The following is a 5,342-nucleotide window of genomic DNA, read 5'->3' as shown; positions in this document are numbered from 1 at the left end:
GAATGCTTAAAGCTCAGGTGAAACATGCTCAGACTGTCTCACAGCCTTAATGACAGGTGCATTAATGAAGGTATAATACTGCAGTGCACGTGTGACACACAGACACAGTCAGGTTGATAATGCAGCCATTGTCCCTACAGTGGCACCAACAGTGAAATATGGATCCAAATTAGAAACATATTGAGTTTTACTTCACTCATTTAGAAAAGGTGCTGTAGCTGTAGCCTTCCCGGGAGCTGCTCATCTAAACAACATGAGTGCAAAGTATACTAGTGTCAAGTTTAGTGACTAACCAGGACAAAAACTATGATGACACTATCAATGAATGAAAATGAGATGAAAATATTCTGGAGACATTGGTTCTGAGAACCGATCAGAACTAATTACGTTGTTGTGGTGGGGTGTGGTCTGTTGTGTGGCTGCAGGGGAGGCTGACACACCTGAACTCAATCAGCTCATCATACCTCCCCTGCATCAAAGGATTGAAGTGATCCCTGAATGGTTGTTGTTGTTATGTGCAGGACACTGATGAAAAGCTGCATTCAGGTGTGTGTTAAGACCTGCAACACTGCAAAGAAGCTTAGAGTGGTTTGTGTTAAACTCTGAATTACATTTAAAACCCTTCTACTCAATGATCAGGCCCGTCATGACCTTCCACCATCACATTATTATAACAGAGCACCTGTGAAACTTGGCAAAGCTTTTCAGGCCCCTTACCTGTGGAACCAGTTCCCAGTTTGAATTCAGGAGACCAAATCTACTGTCAAGATCAGGCTTAAAGCTTTTCGCATGGATAAAGAGTTGGGGCAGGTGACCCTGAAACACCTTTTACTAGGTGAGGCAGATACCTTCCTGAGCTGGTTCTGCTGGAGGTCTCTTCCTATTGAAATTGAGATCTTTCTCCTCACTGTGAAGAGCTTGGTTTTAGCAGACTGTCTGATCATTGAGAATTTTTCCTTACAATATTCAGTAAAATACTTAATTCACAGTAATGAAGCCACATAACCTGAAAATGGAACTAGGTGCAGACTACGCTTCCGATACCACTGCAAGCTTCTTCTCAGTAACTGCTGACATTTTGTGATCTCACTAAGCAAATTCCTCCTTCCTATGATTATCTCTTTGTCAGCTCACATATAAGCAAAACCTGATGCTGTCACACTGCAGCAGGGCAGGATGAATCCACCTGCTCCACTCACACTGAGTCCAGCCCAAGACTCGGCAGCAGTCATGGTGACGGCTTCCAGTGTGACCTAAATGTGAACTGTAAATACGCCGTGTGTGTGTTTGATGCAGCTCTGCTTTAAAATTCATGGTAATTACAAATGTGCTGCGACCTCAGAGAAAACTTTAGTTTATATGAAAAAACATTTTTGGTATGTGTGTGTGTGTGTGTGTGTGTGTGTGTGTGTGTGTGTGTGTGTGTGTGTGCGTGCGTGCGTCTGTACGTGGGTGGACGTGTGTGTGTGTGTGTGCGTATGCTGACAATGGATTACTCTGACAGCAGCAAAACAAAGAAACCCAGATAATGTCACTCTGACTCCTCCTATCTGCTCCGCTCTTCGCCTTCCCCTCTCATAACCGCCTGACACCTTCTGTCTCCTCTTTCCTCCCTTCCTTACATCCTTTCTCTCATTCCTGTTTCTCCTGTCGTCCTCTTTCCTTATCCGACTCTGCGACTTACAGACTCTCGTCGGTTCATTTTAATATGAATGAAAGTAGAGCTGCTTTTCCTTCAGGCAAAACACACACACACACAGAGTTACACACACATCCTAAGTATTCATTTGCATTTTCTCATCTCTCCAAACTGAAATAATTTAATTTCTGTTCATCTTCATTCACATTAAGGCACTAAAACTGGACTCAAGGGTGTATGTGGGTGCTTGGATACGTGTGTATGTGCGTGTGTGAACATGTGTGCGTGCGTACATTTTTATTTGTAAATCAATTATACTGGTTCCATTAAAAATTAAATTCATCTTTAGGTGAGGTTACACTCTAAGGGCATGAATGTAAATCATCATAATGACCTCACAACTGATTACAGTTTTTTACAGACGCTAGGACACATTTCTCAATACTTAGGTCACGTTTGCAAAACTCCTCACACAGTGAGCACAACAGAAGTCTATGTGGGCTAAACTGAGGATCAGTTATCATTGTTTTGGCACAAAATGCATTCAATGACTACATCTCTCAAATTTCATGAATTATTTTCTCACTTAGACACAACAACTGCCAAAAATCTTTGTATGTATAGGACATTTTGAATGTGCTTACATACTGTTTTCAAAACTGTTAAACTTATGGCCAAAACAATAACACAATGCAAAACTTAAAAAGACAGCAAAATTCAACAGCAATATTTTAGTGAAACATATTTTAAATCTAAAAATGCAGTTTAACCAGCCACAGCTGATTCTCATTGTAGATGAACATCTACACAGGTGTTACTCCTTCAATTTTTCAACTCCTTCAATTCTGGCATGCCAGAAGATTCTTTCCTAGGTGTATTGCCCTAGATGACATAAGATGTGATGTGGATGAGAACCTGTGGCCAAATGGAGGAGACCGAGTAGATTAGCATTACTATTGTATGTGTATCAGTGGGTGGTGTGTATACAAATTCTTGTATTTTGGGATTACTTAGTGCAAAAAAATAAAAATACATAAACATAAATACATGATGTCTGATTCATTCCAGTAACATATATTGAAATTATAAACAGAGATGCGTCCTTGTTTTACACAAGAAAACACTGTGTAATGCTACATGTTGTTAGTGTTTTTTAGGTCATTGTTTTGTGGGTGACAAAGTGTGTTTGTCAGCTGTCAACCTTTGCTAGTGTTCTGGAAGAATGAGTTTATTTGAGACCTGAATAAAGTGTTTTGGTAGTTGTAGTGCATTTTGAATGTGAAATGAACTGCTTTGCCAAGCTGAAGGTCAGTTAGGAGAATTGTGTGAAGAGTTTTGCAAAAGTGACCTAAGTATTGTGAAATGTGTCCTAGCGGCTGTAAAAAACTGTAAACCCTGCTGACAGATTTTTCCTGGGTTTTGTGTGTGTGTGTGTGTGTGTGTGTGTGTGTGTGTGTATGTGTGTGTGTGTGCAAGCATATTGGTTTCAGATGTTTCATTTTCAGCTTTTACTTTAAAGGCAAACACCCTCTGATTAAGGTTCTATTTTGACTGTTGCTTGGTCGTTAGTTAGAAAGTATTTGCAGTAAAAGCCGTCATCTTCCATGCAAACTACAGGCAGCTGTGGCAAATCAAATCAAATCAAATAACTTTTATTGTCACATCACATGTGCAGGTACATTGGTACAGCACATGCGAGTGAAATTCTTGTGTGCGAGCTTCACAAGCAACAGAGTTGTGCAAACTACAATAACATAAACAGGCAAAATATACGGATGGCTAAATCTGAAACTAATAAATATATGTACAATATATAATAGTATATGCAAAAAATAAATAAATTTCTGGATGTGTATACTAAATGTTTTTCTACGTGTGTGTGTGTGTGTGTGTGTGTGTGTGTACACATATTTTACAAATTAAATAGAGTCAACAATAAATAAAATATATAAAAATATACAGAGTTGAGACATGTGCAAAACAGTGGCATTACTGTACAGAGTGGAGTGCATAATGTTGAAGTTCCAGTAGTGGAGGTGAGGTGTCTATGAAGTGTTCAGCAGTCTGATGGCCTGATGGAAAAAGCTGTCTCTCAGTCTGCTGGTACGGGACCGGATGCTGCAGAACCTCCTTCCTGAGGGAAGTAGTCTGAACAGTTTATGGCTGGGGTGACTGGAGTCCTTGATGATCCTCCCCGCTTTCCTCAGGCAGCGCTTCCTGTAGATGTCTTGGAGGGAGGGAAGCTCACCTCCAATTATCCGTTCAGAGCACCGCACTACTCGCTGGAGAGCTTTGCGGTTGTAGGCGGTGCTGTTGCCATACCAGGTGGTGATGCATCCAGTGAGGATGCTCTCAATGGCACAGTGATAGAAGGTCCTGAGGATGCGGGGGTTCATGCCAAATCTTTTCAGTCTCCTGAGAAAGAAGAGGCGCTGCTGGGCCTTCTTCGCTGTTTTGTTTATGTGTACTGACCATGTAAGATCCTCAGCCAGATGTACCCCAAGGAACCGGAAGCTGCTCACTCTCTCCACAGCAGCGCCATTGATGGTGATGGAGGTGTGTACTTCTCTGCACCTCCGGAAGTCCACTATCAACTCCTTTGTCTTTGCGACGTTGAGGGTGAGATGGTTGTCTTGACACCAGTGGGTCAGGGCGCTGACCTCCTCCCTGTAAGCCGTCTCATCACCGTTGGTGATAAAACCCACCACTGTAGTGTCGTCCGCAAACTTCACAATGATGTTGGAGTTGTTAGTGGCCGTGCAGTCGTAGGTGTAGAGTGAGTACAGGAGAGGGCTCAGTACACACCCCTGTGGAGCACCAGTGTTCAGTGTGATGGGGGATGAGGTGATGCTGCCCAGTCTGACCACTTGGCGTCTGTCAGACAGGAAGCTAAGGATCCAGCTGCAGAGGGAGCTGCTCAGTCCTAGATCCTGCAGTTTCCTGTCCAGCTTCGAGGGAACGATGGTATTGAATGCTGAATGGCAACCAAGCAACAGACGTTTTGGTGCAACAACTTCCAGGAACCACCGCTGAAGGAATACACATTGCTCCCTAGTGATCAGAGGACATCTTCAAAAAGTCTCTAGGCCTGCCTAGACTTTAGCTTGTGAACCAACTTGGCACAAGTAGAACACAATTTCTCATTGGCTCAGACATCCTTGAACGTCCACCAGGTCACCAGCAACCAATATAAAGTCAGGGGTAGGACTTGAATTTGGTTCATTTTCACTATTTGGAACATCCAAATAAAAAATAATAATTTCAACAAGAAAGCTTGACTTCACTTTAAGGTAACATTTGAATGGTTTTATCATGTGGCTAAAACAAAGGCCTTACACAACACCTAACATTTGCAGCAACTACAGCTGGCATCAGTGTGACATTCCAGCATCATTTCTACTTTAGATTTAACAAACTGAAGAAGCCAATCAGGCACTTCATGATTTCTGTGTTTTCCTGTGACATGTCTGAAGGTCCATTCACAGAAATCTAAAAGCACAAGTCATAGAAAAAAGGAAAAAACTTCATATTAATGCAGTCTGTTTGAATACTGAATACACACACATGAAACCACTGACAAACACTTGACTTCACCTTCTTCTTTGGAGGGGAAACACAAGGAGCTTTTAAAAACAGTAACATCCAAACAGAGAGAAGGACATAGTTGTTCACAGCTTTTCAGATTTGTTCTTGTTTTGTAAGA

This window comes from Rhamphochromis longiceps, linkage group LG17 (genome assembly GCF_057381845.1).
Source record: "Rhamphochromis longiceps isolate RC_006_pf linkage group LG17, R_longiceps_female_GT1.1, whole genome shotgun sequence".
NCBI classification, from domain to species: domain Eukaryota; kingdom Metazoa; phylum Chordata; class Actinopteri; order Cichliformes; family Cichlidae; genus Rhamphochromis; species Rhamphochromis longiceps.
The sequence above is the reverse complement of the archived record's forward strand: the minus strand, read 5'-3'. Positions refer to the sequence as shown.